The following is a 17,961-nucleotide window of genomic DNA, read 5'->3' as shown; positions in this document are numbered from 1 at the left end:
ACCCCATTCCGCTAAGCCTCCTAAATGATCTGGAGGTGTCCCAGTTAAGCAGAACTGCAATCCCTAATAAGTGGCACTCATTGCCACTAAGCACCGTTGGACTTAGATGATTTCCCTTGTAGATGTCTGGATTAAGGGGTTTTGCCAACTAAGCACCTCCTTTTTCTGATTCAGCGGCGCCTACGGAATCGAACGTATCTCACTGCTTTATGTATCTCAAATGGCACAAAAACAGGCTGGGGTTGTGAAAATTAAAATACAGTTTATCTCTTGCACAAGTTTTCAATGCATGTGAGCTCCTGGGGCACGTGGAGAACATTTCACCCCATCCATCCATCCCTGCATTGTGTATACAGAGTTGTTGCCACATTTCTCTTCATAGCAAAAGGCAAGGCACAGTTCTTCCCAAGAATTTCTGAGATTCACATTCTCTGAACCTCAGAGAAAGGGAAAACACAATTCTTATCACTTGCTGTGCCTATGTTGTGCCAAAGTAGGATGCAATATGGAGACTGTCTATCCAAAGTAAGGATGTTTTGTTTCCTTGGCCTATCAGGGCCAGGTGTGTGTGTGGACTGTTGGGGGACATTCACGAGATTCTGTGCAGTGTGAGCAGGTGTGTCACAGACATCTTTTATGGAAAATCCTTTCTTTAGGATTTTTCCTCCTGAGAAGCTGAAAGGCCTCAGGAACAAAATGTAAACAATGGTTATCTGCTGCTGTGAAATGCAACAGGGGCATCTGTGATTGGTCTCATGTGGTTGTTTCTAATTAATGGCCAATCACAGTCAGCTGGCTCGGACTGTCTGTCTGAGCCACAAGCTTTTGTTATCATTCTTTGCTATTCTATTCTTAGCTGGCCTTCTGATGAAATCCTTTCTTCTATTCTTTTACTATAGTTTTAATATAATATATATCATAAAATAATAAATCAAGCCTTCTGAAACATGGAGTCAGATCCTCGTCTCTTCCCTCATCCTCAGACCCCTGTGAACACGGTTACACATGTGTGTGCAGAGTGAGTCCTTGGCAGATTCAGTTTAGACAAAATGTATATAGTATAGCATAATAAAGTAATTAATTAGCCTTCTGATATCCATGGAGTCCTCCTCATCCTCCCCTTCTTTGGAGCTGCCTTTGAATTACAATACAGAGCAGCCTCACTTAACCTGGTCTGATAACATTCTTCTGAGCCAGGCATCTCGTGCTGAGCCTCAGTACAACATCAGGGCACAAAGGAAAATGGGAAAGAAATAAACAAGTCAACCCCAAACCCAGGCACCTTGAAGCAGAGCTCTGAGAAAACCGTGTGTCTCAATGGAGAATCCTAAGGCCGGTACATTTTGGCTGCTTTCAGAGCGAGCAATGCCCCTTTCACTGGGCACTCAGAGCTCTAGAGTCACATCTGTTTGTGCTGGCGTGAGATTGGCACGCTGCTCCCAAGGATGAAAGCTGGAGTGGTGGTGCCAACCTGCTGGGAAAAGCATGGCTTTCAGGATTTTCCCCTTTCTTTCCTTTTGCTGCAGGGATTCTCATGCGGTGCCAAGGCAGCGCGAGAGGCGAGCGCCACAAGTTTCCTTTGGAGAATGAGGGGAAGGGTTGGAAAGGAGGAGGAGGAGGGGGTGAGGAATGTGGTGGGGGAGAACGGCATCGTGTGATGCCTCAGGTTTCAGCTTTTATAATTCTCAGGTTCTGTGCTGCTTTAGTGTGTGGGTCTGGGCTTCATATCAGGGAAAGGTGAGCTCTGTGCACAGAGGAGGGAGACAAAACAATTCCTTCTCTAGGACAAATGATCCAAATCTCAGGCCCAAGAGCATAAACATGGACTGAAGAGACAAAACAAGAAGGATGGGACTTCATAAGCTAAAGCTAGAATTGGACAATTAACTCCAATATGCAAATAGACCAAAACTTATAAAAGTGTGAGACCTGGTGCTCCAACCCCTTCCCCAGCTACACTGTCCTATTTGCACTTCATTTCCAGGTCAGTTTGGATCAATGAGAATTCATGGTATAGGCCACAATTTGAGTTCTAAAACAGGAATCCATCCAGGAATACGTGTGCGACCCAGGTCTCAAATATGACTCCCTGAACACCAAGTGGGAAGCAGGGCCAGGAAAACATTGCTTGGAACAGCAGGAAAATAGCACATGGCTCATGAGGCCAGAACTCAGGGAGGCTTTCAGTGCCTTCATAAGGGAAGATTAAAAAAAGCAAAAGAAAAATAATTTGTAGGACTGAGATTACAGCTAACCTCATTCTTGTGCCTTGTAAAATACCTGAGAATAATTAAATCTGTTCCTTTTCTTTAATTAGCCTTGTGTCTCATTAGAGCAGTTCACTGCCATGTCTTTATTTACTTGATTTATATCTCCTCCACACCTTTGCCTTCCTTCCTTCACCTAATCTTAACATCTCTCTTTTCCTTCCCTTAAAGCTCTTTATTTTAGTGCTTTGATGTTATATTGGCTTCCCCTTGACATGTTTTGTTTAAAAGAAAAACAAAGACCGAAAATCTATACACAAAACAGAAGTCAACTACATCTTGACAAATCAAGCTTTTAAAAAGTCAGAAAAAGCAGATTTAGAGATGAAAGCTCATTCTTAACCCAGCTTCCTTCTTCAGAGACCTTAATATGATCTCTTTATGTAACTGTTTGCCAATTAATTCAAAATATAATGCAAGCTGCAATTTCGCTTAGAGACACGCATTCATTAGGGTTGGGGAAAGTATATAGTTCTCAGGCTTTGATTGATTTTTTAAATCTCATTGAGACATACAGAACAAGACATCTTTTAAAGACATCAATTGTCCAAACAGCCACGGTTTATATCTACAAATTTACAAGAAACAGATGGTTTGCACATGGGTGGAAAACAGAGTTATCCTAGAAGAATGGTAGCAGCTTCTAATCTGAGAGTGATGACAAGTCCTGCTCAAGTTGTGACCTACATTTGGAGAAAACAGCAGTTCACCATCGCAGAGTTTGCCTTTCCCAAAACACAGAGATCAGATTCCTGAACATGGAAGATCATAACCTGTCAAGGCTGCTCTGGATACTCGTAGTTATCACTTCTACCCCATGGAAGATTCCCTGGCACTGCACCTATGGCATGAGGAGACGTGGCTTTACAGGCAGACAAATCCCTAAAACCAGCCCAATTCAAATAGGAAAGTTTGGGTGGTTTTTATGCCCCCTTCCCAATTTATTTCTCAATTCAGCTTGAGAAATAAAAATCTTGAGGAGACAGAGGCTGCAGGGACAGAGGTTTCACAGCTTTCCTGATTTCACAGCTAAACAGTGCTGCTACCCCAACATTGTCCATCTGATCCTTGCTGGCATTCTCTGGGATACAAGGAGAGATAATAAAAGCTATAAGCTGTGGAATATAATATTGAGGTTCACTGGCATGTGCTCCAGGTACCCAGAGTACTCACTAAACAGGAAAGGGTTTAGCTGAGCTCAACAGGTTTAATTGTCAAGGATTCCTGGGTGGACTCAGGAGTCCAAACCTCGAAGCCTTTCAGATCTCTCCACTCCTGACCTACTGAGAGTGGTTTGCAGTCCCTGCCCTGCTTTGCCTCCAACTGCAGCACTGATACAGGACAATGATGCTCCAGCATTCAGCTGCAGATGCAGCCCAAGTCTCATAAAAAATGGAGTCCCTGCCTAGAAAAAAAGTTGCAGACATTTAAGTCCTGGTATAAACCAAAATATTCCCTGCATTTTTCACATGTAAGTGATCTGAAACATCAAAACTCCTACACAGAGATTTTGAGCACATCAATTAGTGTAAAGGTAAAATAAATACCTCTTTGAGCTTTATCACCCACGGGATTTGTTTGGAGACCACACCAGCTCAGCAGGCATAAAAACAACCTTCAGACCCTACCATGGTTCTGAAATATGTGACAAATTATGTTAGAAAGGTACAGTGACACCTCTTGTGACTCTCTGAGTGTGGCAGGACTCAAACTCCTTGTGCCACCAGGTGAAACAAGCCAGGTGGAAAAGGAAAATCTGAGCAGCAGATGAGTGAAATAAGTGGACTGACCATGAGAGAGGGGTGCAAAGCAAACAAAAAGGAGAAAAAAGAAAGCACGTGGCTGTTGGGTGAAGGATCAATAGCTGGCTCATGGGGTGGGAGAGCAGCACAGGGCAGCAGCACAGCACTGATAGAATATCAGACACCAGATTATCATTTCAGGGTGCAGGAGCCTGCTCTGAGCTTCCCACTCAATGCAGATAAGTATCAGGGAGGTGACCTTAGCATAGGAATAACTGGATGCTAGAAAATAACCTGTTTCATCACAGAGTGCCCTGTGCTGGCCCAAATCTGATTCCGTTGAAAATAAAAGAAAGAATTTCTAAAAATCTGACAATATAGATGGGTTCCTCAAGGGTCCCAGACAATCAGGATCCCAGCCCTGTCCTCTCTTCTCAGACAAAACTACTGAGGGGAGGAATTTGCTCTGTGACAGAGCATGCTGGAAGCATGCCCAGCCCCACCACGGCTCCATCCCAGCAGTTCAGCGTGGAGCCCCCGGTGCTATTCACCATCAAGAGAGTGAATTCTATAGCCCCCTGCTTCCCCCTGCCCCTCTGGCAGCCAAATTCCTACACTGGCCTTATGCAAATCCAGCCCAGGCCCCCCTGCTCCCCACTCCTGAGCCCTGGGCAATATTTTATTGAGCCATTGTTTCTCCAGGACAGTACAGAAAACATCATGTATTTTCCTCTGCTGACAGTCTCAGACCACAAAGGAAAATATCCCTGCCCACACAGGGGAGGTCTGCAAGCACACAGCACGTGCAGCTCTAGCTGTGTAAAGGGAAATACAGGTTGGATATTAGGAAGAAGCTTTTTATAGAAAGGTTGATAAAGTTCTGGAATGGCTGCCCACGGAGGTGGTGGGGTGACCATCCCTGGGTGTGTTTAAAACAGACTGGATGTGGCACTGGGTTTAGTTGAGGTATTATGGGTTGGACTCGATGATCTTTAAGGTCTCTTCCAACCCAGTGATTCTGTGAAATCTGTGAATTCTTAGGCCCCATTCCTGGCACCACAGTCCCACGAGGTCTGGCACACCAGCCACCATCCAGGGCAGCCTGTTTGCCCAGCTGGTGTCACCCCAGGCCTTGTCCCAACAGGGGGATCCCCTTCCCAGCTGGCTGCCAGCTTCCCCAGCACCCAAAGGACAAAACTTTGCACCCAACCCCATCCAGCCGTGGGCCTGTCATGGTTTCCAGGCAGCTGTGCTCCCTGCAGACCTGGGGTTCTGTCCCTGGGGGTCAGAAATTTCATGTGGGAAGGCTCTGCAGAGGGGTTCTGTCCCTGGGGGTCAGAAATTTCTTGTGGGAAGGCTCTGCAGAGGGGTTCTGTCCCTGGGGGTCAGAAATTTCATGTGGGAAGGCTCTGCAGAGGGGTTCTGTCCCAATTCACGTGGGAAGGCTCTGCAGGGGGATCTGCACAGGCTGGATCTGTGGGCTGAGCCCAGTGGTCTGAGGTTCAACAAGGCCCAAAGTCCTGCCCATGGGTCACAACAACCCCTCCAGCTCCAGCCTGGGGGAAGAGTAGCTGAAAATTGCCCAGAGGGAAAGACCCCGGGTTGCTGGTGACTGCAGCTGAATGTGAGCCCAGATGTGGCCAGATATTCACCTGGCCTGGAGCAGGAACAGAGTGTCCAGCAGGAGCAGGGCAGTGACCATTCCCTGTGCTAGACACTGGCAAGGCCACACCTCCAAAACTGGGGTCAATTTTTGGATTCTCACCAGAAGAAAGATGCTGAGGGGGTGTAGTGTGCCCAGAGAGGGGAATGGAGCTGGCAAGGGGCTCAGCCTGGAGCAAAGGAGGCTCAGGAGGGACCTTGTGGCTCTGCACAGCTTCTGACAGGAGGGGACAGCCAGGGGTGGGTACTGGGCTCTGCTCCCAGGGAACAGGGACAGGACAAGGGGAAAGAGCTTCAAGTTACACCAGAGGAAGTTTAAATTCAATTATAAGAAAAATTTCTTCACCAAAGAGTTGTCCAGCCCTGGACAGGCTGCCCAGGGCAGTGATGGGGTCCCCATCCCTGGAGGGACTTAAAAACTGTGTAGATGTGGTACTTGGGGACATGGGTCAGTGGTGGCTTGGCAGTACTGGGCTAACACTGGATTCATGACCTCAAAGGCCTTTTCCTAAATGAATAAATGATTCCCATGGCATCAGACTCTTCTGGGATCCTCTGTCACCTCCAGGAGGTGCCAAGTGTGGCCAGAGCCATCTCAGAGCTGTGCCTGCCGAGGCAGTTCACTGGTCCAGCAACATTTCCTTTTCTCCCACATGACAAAATAAAAAGCAGGAGAGAATTATTCGTCAGCTCAATCCCTGTGTTAATCTAGTTGCAAGTATAATGTGATTTCCCTCCTGCCCCGGTAGTAGGTATTGCAACACCTTACATATGGATCATTTTAATCTAATATAATCTGGCTGGCTAGAAAGAAGGTTTCCCTCCACCGCAGCTGCTTTTGATTAATACTAAACATACATGCAAAGCTTCAATCAGCAAGAGTGTGCATCTTAGCTGCTCTGCATTTGGGAAATCAACAGTAAACCCTAGAAAATGCAGAAGATGCTGCAAAGCTTTACATGCTTAAGTTATATCCAGCTTCCCCCCCCCCCCCCCAGATGTTTCCTCTCTTTGTCATTTCAAATGTATCATGATTTATTACTACTTTTCTTTAAGCAAAATTGATTTAAAAGCTGCTGATCGCAGGAGATAAGAAGCCCCAGCTCACCTTTATAAAAAACAAACCCTGGGCAAATACTCATTAACTGTTTTGTCCTCTTCATTTTACATTCACTTGCTGCAAACTTCAGCAAGAGGAGAAGCATTTCTGCTGGAGCTGAGATCAGGCACATATGCTATAATAAAAACACAAAGCCAATAAATGATAGCTTTTTTATCACTATTAAATACAAACATGTATTCTTATTTTACTATAATTATCAAACTAGGATTAATATAATCTTGTATATTGCTTCCCTTCACGGTGAATTAAATTATGTAAAAAGTCTCCCACCAGTATTCTTACCCAGCAAGAAACATTTTAATTGTAAATTTGCCTTTTGGAGTCTTTAAATGACACACACACACACACGCATTAAAAAAGGCCACGACTATGGAAGCTGTGTATCCACTAATCTGTAAATAGACTCCCAGTCCAGGACTCATCTCTGAAATGTGGCATCAATTGCACAGGCTCCCATTTAGTTTTAGTTGAATAAAGCCACACTAGATACGCAAATAACATCAAACTTGCCGGATTAGAAAGGGGCACCTCATACTCTAAATCATGATTGTCAATCATCACCCAGGATTAAGGGATATAGTTTAAAAACCTAAAAGCAAGCACTTCCTTTTAACTTCTGCCTACTGTGCATTTTGGATTATCGCCCAGAACCAGCATTACTTGAAACAAGGCTGCCTCCCTTCTGCCAGCTCCGGCAAGTGCAGCTCTGCCACCTCCTCGCCCCTGCTTTGGGGAAAAAAACCTCTCAGCAAAGCATGCAATTTAGATTTGAGATCTACTGCTGGCTGTGATTATATTTATAACTCGCTTTTCACACAAGAATGGGGGGTTATTTTTGGCTTAATAAGTGCTTTCTGAACACAGTCCCCATTCTTACCACAAAGATGTAAGGCAGTTAAAAACCAGAGCAGCTGCTCTGTTCTTCCACGGAGCTGGCAGCCTCCCTGAACCACCGAGTTCCTTCCTGGTGAAGTGTTTTGAGGGAATTACCTGGAATGCATTTCATTGTGCTCCTGAAAGCAGAGCAGCATCCCTTGGGTAACTCACCTGTTCTGGGCAGTCACACTCAGCCTTCAGGCTCTGTCCCCCACCTCTCCCTCCATCACCTTCCCCTGGCTGAGCTGCAAGTTGTGCAAAGTGAGAGTTGCCACTTGGAAAGTCTCTCCTTGGCTGTCAGAAAAGACCATGGGATAGGGAGATTTGGTCAATAAACATTGAGTATGCATGTGAGCTCAGCGAGCTGAGCTCAGGACAGGGACAGAAACCAGGAATAATTTATGGGAATAAGTGGCTGCTGCTTGGGCCCTGACTCATTGTCAGGATCTCTAGCTGGTCAGGGTGACCCCAAGAAATGTTAGAAAGTCACTTTTCCCAGCCTGGTGCTTGAAGAAGGAGTCAGAGCTCTTCAGTTCTTGGTCTAAAGGTTGTTTATTGTGTCTTATCTCTAAAATTCTTTCTCCTGTCCAGCTGAGGTCCGCTCAGCAACACAGTCCAGGCACTCTGCCTGCCCCCAGGGTGGTGTTATGTCTTTATACTAAAATCTACTTGTACAGTATTTATAATTACTTTCTAATGCCTATCACCTATGTCAGACCGTGAGCTTCTACTCTAAACCAATCTAAAAGTGTCAATATCACAGCAGAAGATGGAGGTCAAAAAGAAGAAGGAGAAAGGCTGGACACACCCAGATCCCTTCATTTTGCCCCCCTGAATCCCCATTCTAAAAACCCCAAAATCTACTTTTTCACCCCATGATAAATTCACTGTCATTCTACTTGATTTGTCATGGCTTGCAGATCTTCATCTGAGGTTGGTAACTTGCTCCACAGGTCATAATCAAACCCACAGGGGCATCTTGGGCTCTGTGCCAGGGTCTCTGAGCCCCCTGGCAGGGGTCTGGGCTGCTCAGCACAGCCAGAGGGATGTCCTGGGTCCTGACAACTCATAACTGATTACCTGATTTTCCAGGTTTGTCATTTTCTTTATCTGATGTAAATTCAGGCCATTTTTGGCCTTTTGGTTGTTTCTGCCCAACAAGTGTGCTGCCAACTGGTGTACCTGGACATGCAGGTTCTGTTGGAGAGCTGGACATGGGTGATGAAGAGAAAGCGCACAAGGAATGGGGCACAGAGGGAACCTGCACAAACAAGGACCTGTTTGCTTGTGTGAAGGCATTCCCAGCCAGCATTCTGTGTTTCCATTCCTCTGGCTGCTACCACAGACAACACACATCCCATCCTGTTCCATAAAAACAGGATTAAGTCATCTTGCACAGCTAATTGAAGCCTTTTCCAAAATCAGTATTTTTGGAACACCTTTATAACTGAGATGGTCACCAGGACCTGGGGACAAGGGTCACACCCTCACTGATGTGAATTCACAGCTGCACTGACTCCAACGTCACTTCCAAAATCTAAAGGAGTCGAAGCTCCTGCCCCTAAGGTGCAGTTTATGGCTGCAAAGTGATTAAAGAAAATATACACTGGTTCTTTAAGCAAGAAGGGGAAAAAACTCAGCTAAGGCTAATCTTATCAACATAAAACTTTTTAATCAGATTATTGAAACAACATGTTAATTTATGAAAAGTTCAGCATTCTATTAAATTGCAAACAACCCAGTGAATTGCAACCCAACCGGCTGCTTCATTGAATTCATGCAGCCACTCCTGGCAAAGGCATTCCAAATTTGAACTTAATTAATATTCCTACTCCTGGTTTCCATAGTTTCTTTTTAAACATGAGTACCAGCAGAAACTGGCAGTAACTTTACCCATATTCTCAATAATAACCCCCCTCTGGCTGTCAATATGTATGAAAGGAAAAATTTTTTGCATACCCCAAAGAGCCTGTCATTTTCCTGTCTTTTGTCAAAAATGTGTTGGCAACTTTTTTCCCCTCTTTTTTTTGCTTACACAGCTTAAGATGCTTAACTGTTTCTCTGCTTGGGTTGTGGGTGAGGCACCTTCTCTTCTTGGAGCACTGACATCAAATGACAGCCACATTGGAAAAAAACCCCCCAGATTTCACTGAGGTATTGGGGGGAGGCTTTCCCTCAAAAATCAAGAATGTAAGTGCTAAAATGCTTGGGGAAGTATTTAACATTTTCAATCCTTGCTTAGGAATTTTAAAATTGCTTGTCTTCATCATGGAGTGAGAACTTATCACTCTAAATATGATTTAAAGCTATTTTTCTATTCCTGTACAAGCTGCATGTCAGAAACACAGAGCAAGAAAGCCTCACTCACCATGTGGGCAGAGAGCAGGAGAGAAGCACAGCACTGAATCCCAGCTGGGCATGGAAAAGGAGGAAAGGGACATTCCTAGCAGTGCCCTGCTTCCACAGGAGTCTTTCCAGAGGGCAAAGCCGCTCTGCAGCTCCACACCTCCCTTTCTGCATGGTGTGGTGCCCAAAACCATCTTCCACTGTTCACCAAAGGAGCCCCTCATTCATGGTATCCTTTGACTTTTAGGGAGTATTCTTTGTATTTTGTGTTGGTACACGAGGAACATAAATATAATTTGGGAGGGTACCCAGAGAGCAGAGGGCTCCCATGAAGAATTTCAGGCTAAAATCTGCATAGCAAATCTACCCTGAGCTCTGTGATGCTGCAGGACACTGTAATAAAGATTAATCCCTCAAGCTTTGGGACCACTGACTTCAGATTTATGCCTTTGGACTTCACAGGAATAACCCTGGATTGCTTTCCATGGGGAGCTCAGTGTCTCTGTTTCATCTGGCCCAGAAAACCCCAAGTATCTCAGACAGTGTCTGACTGAACCTCTCTTAGAAGCAGAACTGAGCTTTAAACCAGGTGAGATGCCAGTGATGGCAGGCAGAAAGTGACCTCATAATTCCCTAAATTAGGGACTAAACCTAAAGCTTTTTCCTAAACTGAAACCAGCGGGTGAGCTCAGGATCTTGCCATGGATGTATCCAAACTGATTCTTCTCTCTAATTTACCAGGAAGGTGGGAAGACACTGGTACAGATTGCTCAGGGAGATTGTGGCTGCCCCAACCCTGAAAGAGTTCCAGGTCAGGTTGGCCTTGGAGCAGCCTGGGATAGTGGAAGATGTCCCTGCCCATGGTAGGGGCTTGGAATGAGATGATCTTCAAGGTCCCTTCCAACCCAAACCATTCTGGGTTTCTTCCAATCCAAACCATTCTAGGTTTTCATTCTATTAATTTCTCAGGTTTGGAACATTAGTTCCATTTTAACCAAAATGGCCAAGGCATAGATTGATAAAAGATAAAATTCCCCAATAAATTTTATGCAAAAAAGTTCAATGCAAAGATCAGAAATCCAAATCAGTGCATCACCAAAGGCAGGCTGCAGAGTGAGCTCAGCAGCAGTTTGTTGTTTATCCCATCTGTTGACCAGCTGAAATATGTGAACTGGTGTCCAGTTAGAGCATATGTTAATGTACAGGAGATGTTCCAGGTGCTGTGTGGCTCACAAGGAGCACACAGAGCCACTCATCCACCTGTGGGACAGCACAGAGGGTGCCCAGAGGGATTTTAAAGGAGAGGGATTTCAAAGGAGCACATCCAGGGGGGACAGCAAGGCTGGAGAGGGGTTGGAACACAAACCCTGTGAGGAAGGCCTGAGGGAGCTGGGGGTGCTCAGCCTGGAGAAAAGGAGACTCAGGGGTGCCCCCATCGCTCTGCACAGCTCCTGAAAGGTGCCTGTGCTCAGCTGGGGCTGGGCTCTGTCTGCAGCAGCACTGACACACCCAGAGCACACAGCCTCGAGCTGCACCAAGGGAAATACAGGCTGGATAGCAGGAAAAAGTGTTTTACAGAAAGGGTGATAAAGCTCTGGAATGGCTGCCCAGGGAGGTGGTGCAGTCCCCATCCCTGGGTGTGTTTAACAAAGCCTGGATGTGGCACTGGGTGCCAGGGCTGAGTTGAGGCATTGGGGCTGGGATGGACTCAATGATCTTGAAGGTCTCTTCCAACCCAGTGATTCTGTGATTCTGTGAGTTCAGCATCACAATCATTTAGGGTGGCAAAGACCTCTCAGATCACTGAGCAGAGGGAGAAACCTGTTGGAATCATTCCCCAGGAAACCAGGCTTGGTTTACTCCAGTGTTAAATACAATAAAATTAATGAACACGTTCCCTGACAAAACAAGGTTTAGATACACACAGCCAGTAAATTAGGTTCTGCACCTCTGAATTTGGTGCTGATCCTGCTTTAAAGGTGGGGGTGGGAGGACCAGGTGCCTTCCTGATGTACCTTTTAATCTGATTTATCCCATGTCCATCCTACATCTGGGAACACAAGCAGCTCAGTACAGCCATAGGTGGATTTTCCACCTGCAAAGGTAGAAAGGTGAAAAATTTTTCTTTCTGCACTAAAGAAAAAATCCACATGAGCAAAGATTGAACTCCCAGATTCTAAACTGACACAGTGAGTCTGCATCACACCCTCAACAGGTACAGGAGCAGGCAGTGATGCCAAACCCCAACACTCAAACACTGAACACAACAAGGCAACCTTGGGCTGGTCATGACACCTATTCCATTCCATCAGGGCTGATGTCAAGCACAATTTCCAGGATTCTGCAGGATAAGAAGCCTGCCTTCAGGGTAGCACAGTGCAGAAAGGTGATGTCTCATGCTGTCATTCCAAATTCTGCTGTTGCATTGAGTTCAATCATCCAGGCCCTGCCAGACGGGGAAACTCAAAGCCACCTGCAAATCAGGAGGGGACAAGATGACAGGCAACTGTTTGACTGGTGAGGATCCTATTCTTGGAATAGTTCCTGCCTACCCTGCCAAAAATGCCTTGGCTGAGAAGTGTGTGGTGGCTTGGGAGGAGGGATGAGGAGAGGGGAGGCAGTGCTGAGGATCAGAACTGCCTCCAGGTAAGGTAGACCCAAGGCAGAGTTGAAAGAGAATGGCAGGTCAGATGGAAGCACCCTGGAAGAGATGGAGGATGTCCAGCCAAAGCCAGGATTTTCTTCAGAAGGAGATAAATAATTTCTCCTTGATGTTGGTGCTGGCCTTCAGCTTTAGAGACTCTCCAACTCAGGGAAGTGGTTTAAAAAAAAAATAAACAGATCAGGAAGGCCAAGTGATCCTTTGATGGGGCAAAAAGATGTTTTGTGGTTCACAGTTCACAACAGAGAGAAGGGCAAATAGGATGGCTGGAAATAACCTTCCATGCTGCACAGGGGGGAAAAAAAATCTCTTAATTCTTCAGCTGCACTGGGAAGGGCAACAGACATTATTTCTGTTATGGCCTGATAAGCCTTAGCTAGAAATGGATCTTGGAAAACAAAGGGGTGAAAGCAGCGAGGACATATGAGGGCAGGTCATCAGCAGAGCCCTGCAGGAAAGAAGAGCCACAACACTCTGCCTGAACAGCTCTGAAATACCAAAAATCCTGAGAAACCGCTCAGAGCCAGCATTGCAAAACTCCGCCTACAAAGGGAAGCTCACCGTGGAAAAAGAATCAGGGTAGAGACTCGCAAGGAGAAGAGGAGACAGGCCATTGCTCCCAGAAGCCAGGGATGGAACAGATGGATGGCATCTGGAGATGGCCTGAGCTGCAGCACAGCTGAGGGAGCAAACGGCCAGGGAGCAGCTGCCACCAGGCTGGGATGGGGAGCGCAGGGACAGGGCCTGCTCTGCTCTGCCAAGGACCAGCAGGTGTGCGGGGACAGGGATGCCAAGCAGAAGGGAAGCAAGCTACAAGGAAACTCATTCTGTTTGAAGTTAGCCAGTGTCAGATTAAAGGAATCAAAGACTTGTTTAGAGCAAAGCAAGGAGAAATAAAGGAAGCGTTTTTCAGATTTCAGTCCAAGCCTTTTGTCCAGTTTAACCTCTTTCCTCTTACCCCTCCATTTGCTTGTTTTCCTCATCAGTCACAACAGAATGGCTCCTCCAGAAGAGGCTCATCCCTTGGCTTTGTGATCACCAAAGAGACCAAGATCAAAGCAATTCAGGAAGAGTTTTCATGCCTGTACCCCCTAATGTGCTATGGGAGATAAACCTGAGCAGAGCCACAGCAGCCAGAGGGGCTGTGCACTTCTCCTAAAGACAATTCCTGCCCACAGAAAGGCAGCATTTTCCTGCCATCAAATTCTCTGCTCTCCAGTCTTAGCAGGGAAGCAAAGCCATCTCGAGGTTTTCCTGTTGCAAGGGAAGAGGAAATCCAATGAGCCACACGAGCTGAATTCATTATAGATGGTTTTCAGGGGTCAAATTAACAAGTAGCCATGGCTTTCTTGGCCTCTGCAAGTAGTGAGGTTATCTTAGGCACTCATTTTACTCATTTGCTCATTAGGCATCTCATTTTAGCTGGTTCAAATGAGTGGCTTGCATCCCCTTGCATCGTCACAAGTGACGAAGCAACTGAGACTCTTCTAGGAAGCAAATCATCTGTCCTACTTTAGCTCCATGCCAGGATGAATCAGACTTTGAAACAGATCCCTTCTCTCTCAGTCCATGATACAGAGAGCCTGCACAATGAGCACAGTGCCCATTTCAACTCACAGGACGGGAATTTGGGGCTCAGTCCCCCAGGATGTTTCCATGCCTGGGGAGCCGCTCCACTTTTGCTTCTTTTGGCTCCACTCCTGTCTCGTGTGGCACTGCAGAGGAGCTGTGTTGTCTTCTGCAATCTTGCTCCATCAAGGAACTGGCTCTGTTTCGTTTCCCCTTGGAATCCACATAGTTCAAAATCCAAAAAATAACTACCCACTGAATTAAAACAAAAACTTTTAAAATGTTGTCACTCTCCCATAGCTTCCTCAGCACATCCAGTTCTTTCTGGGTCTATTTTGTACAGGGAATGCTCAAGAAGGAGAACTATTCCTTGTCTTTTTTGGCATGAAGCAATTTTCTGGCACTGACAATTAAAAGCAAGTACATTCCAACTCAAAGCTGGAGACAAATTTAGGAGTGTGTCTGACAGCACAATTGACACTCATGCCATTTTTTTTTTAAATGAAGTTGACAGATTCTTAGGAATTTCTAAGAGCAGACATTTTGTGAGCCTGATTAGGACCTTAGTGAGTTCTGGAAATAAAACCTCAGGATGAGCTCTCTTCTTTAGCTGACATTCCTGTTGATTTCTGCCCTCGCCACGTGACTGAACACTCGGTGCTACCATTGAATCATTATTTCCTGCCTTCTCTTTTTCAGCTTGGCCCCTCACGTTGCTAAATGGGCTGTTTTTCCCATGAAACAAAGCAGGAAACTGCCCACCTTCCTGTTTCTCACCTCACATGGTGGGTCTGAATGGAAGACACCAACATGGAGAGAATTACACGTTGTGCAAAGAACGGCTCCGGCTTTCTCAACAGAAACAAACCCAGCTTTGGATCACACCACTGCTGCACAAGGAATTGTCCCTCCAGTGGCCTGATCTCAGGGACCCTTCTGGAATAATGTCCTAGAGGGAAGCTGACAGCTCTTTCTTGCCCTCCCTGCACACAACCAGCAGCATTATTTTTACAGGATTGTTTGTAAAGACCAAATAAAGCCATTTTCTTTAAAGCAAAGTGCCTTCACAGTGTAAAGGCTTCAAAGAGATCTTTGCCCATCATTGCAGGGAGTGCTACAACCCTGAACCTCTGTGTTTTTCTTTCCCCAAAGTCACTTTAACCTATTTTTCAATTTGCAGAAAAGAGGAATCTCTTCTTGCTAACACAAGCACCACCTTAGCACCCCTCTCATCACAAAATTAAGTGCTATTAGCTAAAGACACTCTACTGTCTGCTCTGAGTTAGACACCAGTCATGGTAGGTTTTAATTTGATTAGTGATTGGGCTAAAAGCAGCTAAATAAAAATTATAATGCCCAAGAGCCACTTAGACTTGTTCAGACTCTTTAAATACCAAATCCCTTCAGCAACATAACATTATCTTTATAGACAAAACTAAGTTTAAAAGTACAAATCTAATTGATCTCAAGTGCATTGGAATTACTATATTTAGGCATTGGATTATGCACTACAGAAAGCCTCATGCTATGCAGGCAACAAAACTAATTGTGGGAAGACAAAGGTATGTGTCTAACGTGCTTATGGACTTTTAAAAATTCATATTTCCATTGAAGCTGGCAAAATTACAGCTGCTCACACCAGCAGTGAATTTGGCACTGTGCCCCACATGTTGAGCAAACACAAGACAGCTATTTCTGGTCTCCTTCAGAAGACCTGGACTTCAAGCTCTGCCTCAAAATTACTATTTAAGGCTTTCACTGTTGCAGGAAGAAGAAAGTAAATAAAAAAGCAGCAAGTTGACTCTCAGCCGCTAAACAAGACTTCTCTTCTCTTTAGTCTCGACTGGGGGCTCAGTTCACACAGACATTTACAGCAGATGCTCTGACACTGAAGAAAGATGTCTTTCCACAGTTAAAGGAGCTTTTCAAATGCAAGATGCTATTTCAGAATAAAGGAATTGCCTAGACAAGAGGAAGGAGCAATCCATCCCCACAGCCACTTCTGAGATTGATATTTATCAGCATATATACAAAAACCACCCTCACACATCCAAAAAAAAGAGCACACAAATGGAGAGATTCACTAGCCCAGTTGAACTTGTGTCTGGCTGGTCAGGAACATTCTTTTAAAGTCTTCAGATGGATGCAGGGATTCTGGCTGCTTTGAACTTCTGCTGCTTGCAATTTAGTTGCCTCCCTGCAGACAGATTTCCCCAGGAGGAAAAAAAAGCAGCAAAATCCATTTCTTTTCCCCCAAAATACAACCCCAGATCTGCATGTCAGAACAAAACAATTGTCAATAAACACTGGCAGGCAACATGATCCAAGATTACAGAATTATTTTAGTTGGAAGGGACTTTAAATCATCTCATTTCACCCGCTGCCATGGCAGGGACACCTTCCACTGTCCCAGGGTGCTCCAAGCCTCATCCAACCTGGCCTGAAACACTTCCATGGATCCAGGGGCAACCACAGCACCTCTGGGCAATCTGTGCCAGGGCCTCACACCCTCACAGGGGTGAATTTCTTCCTAATATTGAAGCTAACCCTGTCCTCTGACAGTTTAAGATATTCCTCTAAAACTTGGTGGCTCATCACCGTGCAGCATTTCCTGCTTATCCCACAATGTCTCCTCTTGATCCTTCTCTATAAAAGGAGATGCAATCGCCGCTTAAACACACTGACTTTACCCACAGAGGCTCCCAAAAATGCATTAAGAAGAGAAAACAACAAACAACATAGCAGGAGACAAAACAGGTCTTAAAAACAGAAAAACTACCAAAACACCTGAGCTTCATATAATTCAGAAAAATCCACTGAAGGAATGCACCTATTTCAAGGGACTGGGCTGGGTCTTGGAGATCTTATTTCAAATTTTTTCCTGACAGGCTGGAGGGAGAAGGAAAAGGTTTGGAGAATAAATTCCATGGAAGAGCAAGAACCTTTCTAGGTTGAAATGTGTTTTGTTTTTTGGGTTTTTTCTTAATGAGAAATTAAAACCACACATGCTGGGAAACAAAGTTAAGTTAAATCTAGCCCAGCTTTACACATTTCAACAATTCACTCTGCTGTCTGTAGAACACAGCAATATAAATATTGCTATCTCTGTTAAAATGAATTATTGACAATTTTAATACATGTTGCACAGTACATATTAATATAGAAAAATACATGTTATCAGCAGTGCAATGTTGACCATGTACTAATCCATTCCACCTGCTCAAATATTAGTGCAAATAATTATATATTTGTAATGCATCATTGCTGTCTAGTTTGAATCTCTGCCTCCAGAATAAATGTCTCTTCTCTGAAGTTGTTTGCTATTATGAGTAAAATGTTATATATTCATACTCAAATTGACTTTGGGTGGATAAGTAAAATGAGCAACCTTCAAAAATCCACTTGCCTAAGACTTAGCAAGTCATTTTAATTAATTGTTTACAGTAAAATGGATGTTATAAAAATGTTTCAAATGCAAGCTTGTGTTCACTGACTTCTCCACAATGCTCAAACATCAGTTAAACATCAGTGGAGGGCTCACAATGACCATCTGCAACCCAGGTGAACCTGAACTGTTTGTCCTAACACCTGGAGCTTGGAATTGGCTCTGGACACATCTTCTCTCCATAATCTGTTTCTTTAGAAGCAAAGAGGGGCCCTTGATGGGGCTGAACCCCTGACAGGACAACAGCTCCTGTCCCCAACAGATGGATG

The sequence above is a fragment of the Melozone crissalis genome, unplaced genomic scaffold, assembly GCF_028551555.1.
Source record: "Melozone crissalis strain CALT ecotype California unplaced genomic scaffold, PUWL_Pcris_2 ptg000056l_1, whole genome shotgun sequence".
NCBI lineage: Eukaryota > Metazoa > Chordata > Aves > Passeriformes > Passerellidae > Melozone > Melozone crissalis.
Note: the sequence above shows the minus strand (reverse complement) of the source record.